Source organism: Fukomys damarensis, unplaced genomic scaffold (assembly GCF_012274545.1).
Source record: "Fukomys damarensis isolate Sample0158 unplaced genomic scaffold, DMR_v1.0_HiC HiC_scaffold_15, whole genome shotgun sequence".
Classification (NCBI taxonomy): domain Eukaryota; kingdom Metazoa; phylum Chordata; class Mammalia; order Rodentia; family Bathyergidae; genus Fukomys; species Fukomys damarensis.
In genome coordinates, this window is record NW_022900927.1 from 47392744 (window position 1) to 47405542 (window position 12799).

Genomic DNA, 12799 nt, shown 5'->3' on the forward strand with positions numbered 1-12799 from the left:
AACATTGTATAAGTTCACATGTCTACCTTTATCATTTTAAGGTAAAAGTAAAAATAGTTCATTTCCATTATTTTTGTGTTTGATTTGTTATCCTTTCCATTGTATATTTGTATCAAATGTGCAGAAGACTCACTTTGTTGAACTTAATGAATTAATCAGACTTATGAACATTGTCCCAGAATGCAACTCATTCACAAGTCAGGGACTTACTATAATTGAAAGAAATTCAGGCTGCACGGTCATCTGGCCAGCTCTGGGTGTAGTATTGGGAGGTATACTATTCTTCAGTTAAAGACAGGGTCATATTATTATTTCAATTGTGTTAATATTATTATTTTAATATTTATTAATATATATAATTGTTTATGTATGTATGGCAACTTTCAGTCACATTTACTGTCAGAATAAGGAACAAAGAAAAACAGAGTAAAAAATATGAGAAAACTTGTAGTTTGGCCAGGAAAGGAGTGCATTTAAAGATGCTACCAAGAAGGATGCAGTTGCCTAAATGATTAGCACCACTAAAAATAAACCATGCACTGGAACAATAGGAAAGATGTCTTGAGGGCAATTCAGGAATTGGCAAGAGCTAGCAAAAAGATGTAAGTGTACTGTTTCAAAGATTTTTTTCTTTAAAAAGAGAGAGTTGGGGCACTCTGCTCACACAAGGCTTCCCAGGAAGTTGTTTCCCCAGGATTTCTCTCTGACCCACTGACAAGCCATTCAGCGGTTACTGCAGCCTTGGATCAAGTGGCCCTGGGTACAGCCTGTGCTGGTCATAGATTCTGGCATTATCCAGGTGGTATAATACAATGATTATAGGGCCATGGGAGCTTCCACTGAAATTTCAAAGAAAAGGCTGGCAGGCTAAGCAGTGTGTCATTAGGTCAGATTCCCTTCAACCAGAACTAGACAGGATGATGTGTGACGTTGTGAGAGTTAAGCCAAAGCTACTCTAGAGACCCCAGAACATTATAGCACCAGAGCTGCCCACACCCTTTGAGCTTACAGCATGCCACTTTGTGCCCCAGGTGCCAGATACAAATGTATAGGATGTGATGGTCTCCATCTCAAGCTTCAGTCTTTCCTTGATCCAATTCTCCCCTTTTTTTTTGATTCTTCCCTTTGGAAATGGGAAAATTTACCCTGTGCTGTTGGTAATTGAAAGCATGTGCTTTGTTCTTTTGGCTCTTAGAGAAGCCCATAGTTGAGTTTGAGTCTCAGAAAAGTTTTGGACTTAGACTTTTCATTATTATTGGAAAAGTTAAAGTCATAGAGATGGAGTAAACACATTTTGTATCATGAGGTGCATGTGAGCCTTTGGGACCAGGAACCGATTCCAAATGTCCTGCAAAATCTCAATGTGTTAAAGACTTGGTCCTGAACTTGTCACTATTCAGAGGTGGTAGAGACTGTAGGAGGCATTGCCTAGTGGATATAGGAATTGATAGAAGTTGCTTGAAGGTATGCAGGAGCCTCACCCCTTTCCTGTCTCTTATTTCCTAGATATCATGAAGTAAACCCTTTTACTCCCTTGCTTGCTCCTTTCCATGCTCTTCTGCCTCATCACAGGCCCAAAATCCATAGGGGCACCAAATCCCGGAGAGAAACCTCTAACTATGAATGAAAAATAAACCATTTATTTTATTAAATTGATTATTTTAGGTGATTTGTTACAGTAATGGAAAGCTGACTAACACAACTTTAAGAAAGTATAAATATGTAGCAGAGAAATGTCTCCTTATCAAATGAACATCTGATTATTCACGGAAATGTTCTAGAGAAACTATGTAATTAATTTTTAAGATACCTACTCTAGATTTAAATAAGATATTGGAACTTCTCTTTTGTTCTGGCCAACTTCAAAAATTACCATTTGCCAATTGAAATGTGAATATCTGAAGGAGACTCTTTCTTTAATACTCCTGAAACTTGACGCCTTATTTTGAAACAGTACCAAATTATGATATTTCCCTCGACCTTAAGAAAAGCATATAATTTCCCTGATGAATTCAATGAGTATTAATAAAAAATGAGGATGACTATAATATGAAAAGATAAACAATTTTATATAAAGGAATAGATATAATTTATGCCATATTTTATCTTAAGCCTTTATTGCTCAAGAATCTGTTAAAATTGATAATAAAATTATCATTTCCTTTTATTACAATTTGCAACATTTCATTACAGAATCCTATTACTTAAAAGGCTTACATTATGTTTTCTAGCAGGCTAGATTCCCACAGATATAATATTTTCTGACAAGTATCATGCAAGATATACATGTGTAATAACTGGTATACATAAAATTCCTACAAATGTGCACAGTGAAAACTTTTCTCTTATTTTGGACATTTTGAGAAAATCCAAGGAAAAATTAGCAAAAGCTTAAAAATAATGTTATTAAAAAGTGAACTCCAGGTTTCATTTTAAAATAAGCTTTAAATACTGCGCTTTTTCTAGATTTACACTGCAGGACACTTGCTATTTAGCTGATCATTATGTGGTGATGTTTGGTAATTTCTACCTTGAAAAAACACCTCTTTGAGAGACATTGATGCATTGGCTTTGTGTAATACCACTGAAAATGTATTTTAAGAAAATAAAAACATCTCTGGCAGGTTAATGTACTAACATTTCAGTGTTAGAAATGCAGGCCTGAATTTTAAACTATTTGGGGTTAGGAGCTCATTTATCCATTTCAAGAAGACAGTGAAAAGAAATGATAGCTCCCTATTATGTGAATGGCACTGTTGGAAAGGACAAAAGAAACATCATATTCCTCAGAATCAGTCCTTTATGTGGATCTTTTCAAATGGAACTGTACTGTCACTTATATAGGAAAGAATTTTCTCACATTGTTCACTATTTTTCATCATGATAAATTCTGAAGTTTTTGACGAAGAATCCCCTATGTATTTCAAAACTATTTTGAAACTTACATAATTACTTTAAATAAAAGAATCTAACTTTCCCTACATGTTTAACTATGGTGTGTTAAAAATGATTGCAATTTTAATGCAAATGAATTTATTTCCTCAGAGCTTCTAGTATTTTTTTTTAATTTTTATTGCTTATACCAGTCAGATCTACTCTGATTACTTCTTACTTAGAAAACTTGCCACAAATTCTATTAGTTAGTGGGCTGTGGCCATGTGTGGTGATTCATGCCAATAATTTCTCACTGTGAAGCTGAGGTAGGAAGATCGAAAGTTTGAGCCCAGCCTGAGCAACCTAAGGGGACCCTGTCTCAATGTAATTAGTGGTGTGTTAAAACTAATCAAGGCATGTCCTACCTGCAGGCTGCCTTTTGTTTTATATTTTTTTGAATGCAGTAGAATTATCCTGGACCTCACATAAGATACAGATGATGTATCTAGAAATGGTATTTGCTTTTTAAAATATTTTATTATAATATGTTTTTAAAAAGGGCAAAAAAACAAAGTCAATCCACAGGTAGGACAGTCACTTTTACCTTAACCATATAACATTTTTTTTCGGGTGACTGTATAGTTTCCAAATAAAATTGCAAATCCTGAATTAATTGCATAGCGGAAAAATCAACCTCTGGAGTTGAACATGAAGTATCACCAATAGGAATAGTGTGAATACAAGAATGACAACAATTAATAAAAACTAAGTCAACTTTGAAAGAATAATGCAACTTTTTTTTTAAAAAGTGACACGGGGAGATAAAGGGTATGGTGCCCACTCTAATGAAACATATATAGAAAAATAAAACATTGATCATGCAGCAGAAGTAGCAGGAGTCAGTATCAAAGGTCAGTATCAATAGCATGAGAAGACTTTAGAAATGCAAACCTCAAATTACTAAGTGATGCTCCTGATTATGGCTTAGTAAGTTGTTAACACAGCATGGCCATATAACTTGCTCTGGCAAGGAAAGGCAAATGACAAGTGACAGTGACAAGTGTCATATCCAGTTTAAAAGTTGATAAAAACATCATCTGGTTTATTTCACTTTCTTTAAATTAACTCTGTAATTCTAGAAGCAAGCATTGTGATGTAGCTTCATCAGCTCATATCTATAGATAACTGCCAGGAGTACAACATTCTTGCTTGCACATGATGGATAGTTGCCTTTACAAAAATAAACTCATGTTGTTAATGTGAAATTTTTGGTTTGTTTTTACTGCATCATAATTTATGCTCTTTTGACTAATATAAAAAGCCACATGGTCCTTGAAACCATCACTAAAGTGACAGAAGAGAAGAATGTCCTTTGTTGACCTGGAAGATTCTAGATAGCGGCATATTTAAGACCATCAATGTCATCACACATAAACACACACACACACACACACACACACACACACACACACACACACACGCTGAGGAATTCCATAACTCCAGCGTAGGTATCTGTCATGCAGAAAGGTCACAGGTATGTGTCAATAGTGCCTCCCTGTCTAGATGTAACACAGATTTTACTTGGGCAAAACTTTTAAGCAGAGAAATAATAGAGTACATATGGGCATGTTATACTTAGAATCCAAAGTTCCTCAGGAAACCCAACAATTCTCTTTACAATATTACTAAAAAGAAGTAATATTAAGGAGGGAAGAGAGGTTGTTATAGTAAATATTAATTCATATTAGAATATAGTATATGGAAAGAGTTAAAATGGGCTCATTACTTCCCTGATTATCAATTTGGGCCCTAGAACAATCCCTTCAAGGTCTGTGATTATTTAAAAGGCATTTTCCATGATAGATTCTTCCTGTCAGGGTGAAAATGGAAGGGTTCTCTTCACACAGCAGTTGTAAGAGATTCAATTGCACCCAATGAAGAAATGCCAACCACGAAGCTAACACACTCATTCTTCTTCTGTGAGGAAAACTAAGAAGTTGGCAAGAGGACAGTGTGTTTAGAGAAATTTCTGTTTGTAGAAACCAGGAGTAAAAGGAGGGCAATTTCTAAAAACATTGTGTCTTAGTCTCTTGAACTTAGCCATGTAATCAGCGGTGGACCAGCAGTATGGCTCAATGCCTTACTAAGGAGATAAGCAGTGCTGACTGGCTAATGCCAACCACTCTTGGGTGAGATAAATTCTGGCCCCAGTAGGTTAGAAAATGAACAGCATTCCACCGAATAAACTCATCCCAAGCTCACTTGATGCCAAGATTTAAAATGAAATTTCTATTCTATTTCCCTTTCAAATTAACAGGTAACTTTGTCCAACACGGCATATCATGAAAGGGGGGGTGACAACTTTGAAGTAAACTTCATAAAGATATCCTGATTGTAAAATAATGATGCTTTCCCTTATCAAAGCCCAAGGAAATGAAATATCTATCTATCTAAGATAGATAGAAATATTTTAAAGTCAAAAGAAATTAAAGTCAAGTATTGTGTTATTTTACTGTGTAAATACAAGCTTGAATGTCAAAGTCTACGTACTTATTTTCTATGTCTTGTTTAGTCTCGGCTGAAGTGGTTTCCAATACCAGGCAGTTATATTTTTTTCCACAGCAGCTGCACTCTGTGTTCTCTCTCCCTCCAACTGTGGTTCTACCACATGAGTTTAATGCCAGGTCTTTCATGGGAGAAATATTTAGAGCTTACAGAATTAATCAGCCTCACAAGATTAACACCACACTGCTCAGCCTTCACTAAGTTTGGAAACCAAGCCAATGTGCATCTCCTCTGGCAGTCCCTCCAGACAGCAAAGAATCATTCCCAGAATACACTCGGAGTTGCTCCAAGCTCATTGCTGTGTTATTGACAGGATTAGACAGAGCATGTCTCTGACTGTAGCTACAGCAAGATTTATAACGATAGTATATTCCCTTCAACTAGAACTTGTCCACGGAGAAAAATATCACAGGAGTAATTAATTTTCATACTGTCTGTCTCATGGTTGTAAAGAAGGACAGGTATTACTATATCCTTATTTCATTACAATGTGATGTTAATTCCCTGCTGATTCAGTTAGTAGAAACCTTTGCGAGCGTGGGAACACCAGTCAACAGTTTCAATTGGAGCTAACTGTCCCCCACTTTTTATTCATATCTTTTGTTTTCCCTTTTTGTTCTCTGTTCTTGGTATCAGAAGGCTAACCTGAATGCAAATGTTTTGTGTATCAAACAACTCAGAATAATAGAACTACCTGCTAGATAGATACAAGGCTGTCACCTCCTGCATTGTTTAACCTGGAGATCACCCTTACGCAGATTTTGACCTGAAGCTGTTATGCAATGTATCAGTCTGTCAGTAGAGGTAGCGTAAAGACTGATAGCTAGGCTAAGCAGACTTCACGATAGCTCTCCTTGGCGTTTTTATGTTTTAGTACTTGTATGGAATTGCTCTGCTGTGTTTTCCTTTACAACAGTGGTAGATAACTTCAGTGTTTTGTTTGCTACTATTTCTCCACTTTCTCTGGGAAGGCTCAGCTAAGTTTGTATAGCAACATGCGCTTAATTGCGCTCCTTTCTTTACGTAAAACATGTAGAATGAAATCTTTCCTCTGCCAGGAAGGTATCTTTGGGTTTTTGTTCCAGACATGGTTTTGTTAACATTTCCTAGTGCCTCCTATTTCGTTGGATTGTCACCCTGAGAAATTTGAAGTCATGATTTGAATCACCTCTGAACTCAAAGTATTATTGACCTCCGAGATTTTCCGTGTATCTTATTGCCCATATCTTTCTTTAGAGTCTTAATTCCATATATTTTTAAATTGTATTTTCTCTACAACCAATCATTATCTGAGTTTTCTACATTATGCCACTTTGGCTCTCAAACACAGTTCTTTAAAATGTATTTTACTGAATTCCATGGTCTTATTTTATCAAATATGTCCAGATTTGTGTTTGTATAGTTGCTTCACTCTCCAAAGCTTCAGTTTTTGTTGATTTTGTTTCTTCATTTTTTTTTTTTTTTTTGGTAAAGTTTTTCTTGTGGCTTTCTTTGTTTTTCAGATTTTTTTGTTTTGCTTACTGATGTTTCTGAATACTTGAAACAATGGCTGGCATACAGTTTTGGCTCATTAATATTAACTAAATAAATATCATTTTTTCAGACATAGTTCAACATTAGGATTTCTAAAAGTTTAGTCTAGAAGGAGTCAAGTCAGTGGCAACCAATCAATTACCACTCTTCTAGATTTAGAATTTCAATTAGCATATGAAAGGCAGAAATAAAAAGTGAACCACACCAAATAATTTATCTGCCTCCTAAAGACCTTAAAGATAGGAATATTAAAATTCTCCAATTCCCTAAGCTTCATTACTTTCTCTAAGCCTGCGTGTCTTTTATGCACAGCACATTCAGCCATATAAAAATAGGTGTATGCCTCGTCTTTGAACAAAGCATGCCTACAAGACTTTCTTTGCAAAGCATCTTTTCTAACAGTTCAAATTACAGAAACTCCAGATGTAACTTTTAATTCGAGATATTTTTTGCACTCCTCATATAAATTTTAATTTTTGTTTCACTTATGAGCTTCATGTTTTGGCAATTGAGAGTCACTGTGATTGGTGTCTAACAAAACACAACCAATAGTCAGTCTTCCAAATAAACTTCAAGCCAGAATTCCTGAAATTACTTTGCCCATAAAATTGCCCCTCTTTCTTTATCTCCAGTGGTTGATTCCTTCCAACCAGGCAGTATACATGTTTTCTATTGCCACACTGAAGTTCCATAATGTTGCTCTGTTCTGAGAAGAAAGCATAGAAGGATAAGGCAAGAGGTGCTGAGTGCTTAGGTTGATTTTTAAAGCAAACCAAGTTTTGACAAGAGCATTAAGGTTTCTGCACAATGTTTGCCAATACTTAAGGAAAATATAATGTTACACTCAGTTTCTCTCCACAAATGGGGGTGCTATAATAAGTAAATAAAACTGAAATAGCTTATTATTCAAGCATTTGCAAAATTTATCTCTTCTTTCTAGCTGAGTGAAAATATATCTCTTCTTTGCAGCCTAATAAAAATTTAATAGAAATGAAAGTGAAATGTATATGTTCACTTCAACAAGGAATACGTTTGAGGAAAAGCGAATGTTAGAGTAACAATTGTAAAGGTCAAAAGTTAGGAGAGACTGCTGCAACTTTGGCAACAGTTTTATAAGGAACTGGGAAAAATACAAAAGCAGAATAGGAACTATAGAGCCATAAAGCGATCATCGAAATATTAGAAGAAAAGCAAGCTTTCAATAAGAGAGATGCCTTCCTACTTCCATTTGAGGTAGCTAACTTTAAGAACTCAAAGGTCATATGTGCTTCTAGGGAAAATGTGTAGATTTCCCCCTCCTTTAAAGTTAAGAATGATCTAATTCCCATGATTTTTATGGAAGTATTTATTTTTTGAGATTTTGGTAGGTGATAAAGAAAATTATAAATATTTTATCTGGTGAGGTTTTCTGCTTTATCTGAAATTTTGTTTTGATTTCTGGTAATAACAAACCCTTTGACCCAAGAACATTAAGTAAGAAAGATGTTTAGGCTGCATACCTGGGTCTTAACTGATGTATAACTCAAAAACTGAAAAACTGAAATCTACCAAATATGGTGGTGCACACCTGTAATGCCAGCACTGAAAAGCAGACGATTACCTCCAGTTCAAGGACAGCCTGAACTACACTGGGAGTTTCCATATTCAAAAACAAAAGTAGACAGAAAAACAATTTAACAACTGACAAAAATAGTCTGGCAGTATTTTTATTCTCGAATTTGGTATGTTTGCCTTAATAAAGAATTGTTATTTTATAGTCATCCTCCATGAAGATAAAATACTTTATTAAAAAGAAAAAGAATGCTGAACATCATAAGAGGTACAAACACTTATTCCATGGGTTACCTTTGGAAAACTTTAAAAGTTAACTCCATAGAGGACGTTCAAATATATACATTTTTAAAACTTGAAATGTGATTTTCTTGTAAGCCTAAAATAAATACCTGACAATGATTCCCTTAATTTTAATAATTCATGAAGAAACCTAAGATGATAAGACTAATTCAAATTAGAATTTCAGAACCAAATGTTCATTTTAGTTAGTTAACAGAATTGAGTAAAATGAATTTATTAATTATACATAAAGCTAATGTCCTACAAAATTGTAATATTAGGGGTTATTTATACTATAAGACAAAAATCTAAAAGTGTACATGTAACACTTAATAATCATCAGGACTCTAATCAGATATTAAATACTAAAGTCAGATATAGTTGTTTTTAGTTGAATCTATTAATAAGGCATTAAAAGCTATGAAATCATTTGAATTGTTGCCAAGTATTATTTAATGGCTCATTAAACAAATTCATTATTTAAAGTTTTTTTTTTCCTGAGTAAGTTTTGTAAAGTATTTTTTAATACTTTCTCCCTAGGACAAGGTATCCTCTTATCTACAAGGTCATCTTAGTATTTAGGAAAAGGAAATTTGAGAATGCAAAAATCTAAAAATCATCAATGTGAAACAATTATTTAATGAAAGCAAAAATCCTATATTAATAACCAAAATAATAATACCATAAACTTATGTAAAATAATTTTAAAACGTTATTTTAGAAAATGTATATTAGGGAAATCAACCTCACATTTTATGATGACTAGAAAATGTTGATAGTAAAATTTATATATTTTATAGTGAAACATGTTTGAGAAACACATATTTACTTAAAATATGATATTAGTTATGTGGATTAATAATCTCATTGAGAAGAGAATTTGTTGTAAACTTATTCTACTTTTCACAAAAATCACATGAATGTCAAATTTTATTAATAATTCTTGCTAAACTTGTGTTTCAGTGCATGTGTCATAGCACTAGTAAATTCTCCTGATAGGTAAGAGAAATAGAGCAAAATTCTGACAATTTAGGGCAGAACTAGAATGAAATCAATGATGATAACTCTCTTTACTTATCAAGTACTCATAAAATTAATTTTTAAAAATAATGATTTTTCCAAGGGGAAGTCTCAAAATAAAAAGAATCAGTATATGTAAGGTCATATCTACGTGGGTTTGATTACAGAAACTAATAAAGTATTCTTTAAATAATGAAAAAAAAAAGAATAAGATAAGACTACAAGAACAAGAAGCAATTGAAATATGTTCAGGGACCATTTTCATCTTCAGAATTAAGGATTATTTTAATGTTACATCATTCATTGCCTTTTCTCTTTTACTTTCCCTTTCAATTTTATTTTAGGATTCCCTATTTTTAATGTTCATACAAATATTTCTTTAACTAAAATACTGAATAGTTTCTGTGGTGTGAAAAACTATAATAGTACACAGGATCCTAATGAGATAATTAATAATGCGAAATAGGAAGTAAAGGGCTAAAGGTGTAAGGAAAGTGGGAAGGGTGGGGGAAAGGTAATAAGGGAGAGGAAAAAATATAAGAAACTGAAAAAATGGAAATAAAGTGTTTGTAAATGGGGAGGGGGAGGGGATGAAGGGAGGGCAGGAACAAGGGAAAAAAGTGAGAATCAAGTCCTATTATGTAAAGGTACAGGATCCCAATAATGAATGTAACTGTATCGTATACCTGGATTGTACAAATAAACTCAATAAAAAGAAAAAAAAAGAATGCTAAACAGAAAGAAAATTCCCCTTAGAATATTAAAGGTATTATTTGCCTGTTTTTTTCTGTTTGGTATCACCACTGAGAAGTCTAGCATAAATCTGATTCTTGTTTACTTGCAGCTAAAGTGTTTCTTTGCTTTGGAAGCCATTTGTTCATTCATGCATGCATTCATTTCTGGGGATTGAATCCAGGTCCTCAAAAATGCTACATTAGCTCTCTACCACTGATGAGTAGAGAAAACCTTGGAAACTGTAAGAAACAAAATAAAATCAAGTCACTTACCTGCTTACCTCTGTGGGTTTAAGCAGGACTGCCAAATCTAAAAAAAAAAAAAAAAAAAGAAGAATCAGTATTAATATTTTGATATAAATGCACTCATTTATTTCTCAACATATATAAATGTAGTCTTGTGTAATTTACTATATTTATGTTCAAATAAATTTGAAACTTCTCATTTATTCTTAATAACACACCAAAAATGTTTTTACAATTTAAATTATGTTTCACAGGACGTCCTTATATATAAACCTTTAACCACCCTTATTTTGATGAGTGATATCTTACACTAGAGTTGAAGTATGATTTTTCTTTTTAAATTTTTGAGAATGGGAAATATGAATCCACTCAAATTTTCAGATAATAAGGACTGTTTGGGTCAGTAACATTTCATGAATATTTTAATAAGTTAAAACATTTTAAAATATTTTGGCATAGATTCCTTATCACAAAACATATACGGTGGAAATAATTTTGTACTGATTCTCTGTGGCTGAATTATCAAACTGAAGACATTTGCTTCATAGTACAATATAATATTATTAGACTTTTAATTATGGATATAGAAATTTCAGTAATATAAATTTCAGCTTATACGTCCTCAACTATATCAAAGGTCATGCAAAATATGTGAGCTAAATTTTAAACAGTTTGTATTTTATACTTCAATCATATTATCCACTAATCCATAATTAACAAATGAAAATTATATACTATTAGGCATTCTATTCTTCAATTTCTTGTACTTACTAACTGTACTAATTATATCATTAGCAGCAAATTATTTTCCTCATTGTGTAGCGGACATGATCTTTATGGTACCTATCTAGTGGCTGTGTTCTGAGAGTAAAATGAATGAATAACACACAAAAAAGCACTTAGAACAGTGCCGATCGAGTTATAATCACACAAGATATTTGGTTTCAATATTATAATTGCAACTATTATTAATAGTGATAGGAGTAATATATTCTATTTTAAAATATTATATTCATACTTGATCAAAAATTTCTGTGGAATCTAAGATTCTCATAGTTCAGTACTCTAAAGGGGATTATAAAAATCCAAAACCAATCATGATGCAAAATCTGTAGAATAAGTTTTGATTTATTTACTCTAATTACATTATCCAGTCCCTTGTGAGTGTGTGAATGTGTGTGTGTGTGTGTATACAGGCAAGCATGATTTAAGGCTGAGAGTGATTGCACATGCCTATAAAATCAGCACTTGGGAAGAGAATCCCTAGGTATTTGAGGGCAGCCCCAAGCTACATAGTGAGTTCAAGACTGGCATCAAAAACACAGTGAGACCGAGTCTCAAAAACAAAAACAGACAAACAACAAAAATGAATAAAAGTACAATTTGTATCTTCAAAATTTACATTATTGGCACTGTCTTTGCCTTACATATCTGCCTTTGTTTGCTATGGAAATTTTCCTTTAGATTCATTTTCCAACTATGTACTCTAAAGTGTATATACTCAAGCTGCACACATTAGAGATTTTTTGAGCCCTATATCTAACCTATAGCATTTCTTCATTCATTAAAAAGCAATAAGTACAAATTAACTTACACATTTCCCAATTTAAACTTCTGGTACATGTAAAACACTCTTCTGAAACATGTATTTTAACAGAAGTTTTGGTGTCACACTAACAAATGAATATATTTATTTCACTTTGCTTTTGAACATGTATGGATATAGTATTGTGAATAAATACTATATATAATAGATTTAGTACCTATTTAAAAAGCTCATGAGTCCTGCATATTTTGTAGCATTATGCAATTCTATGAATGAGAAAATTGAGACTTATAGAAGTATATGACCTGCTAAAATTCACCTCCAAGTAAAATTAGAACTATAATTCATTTTAGAATGTACCAAAAGCCTGACAGCTCTATATCTTCTCTATGCTCTATATTAAAAATGAACTAAGCTGAAGATAATATATATATATATATATAATATA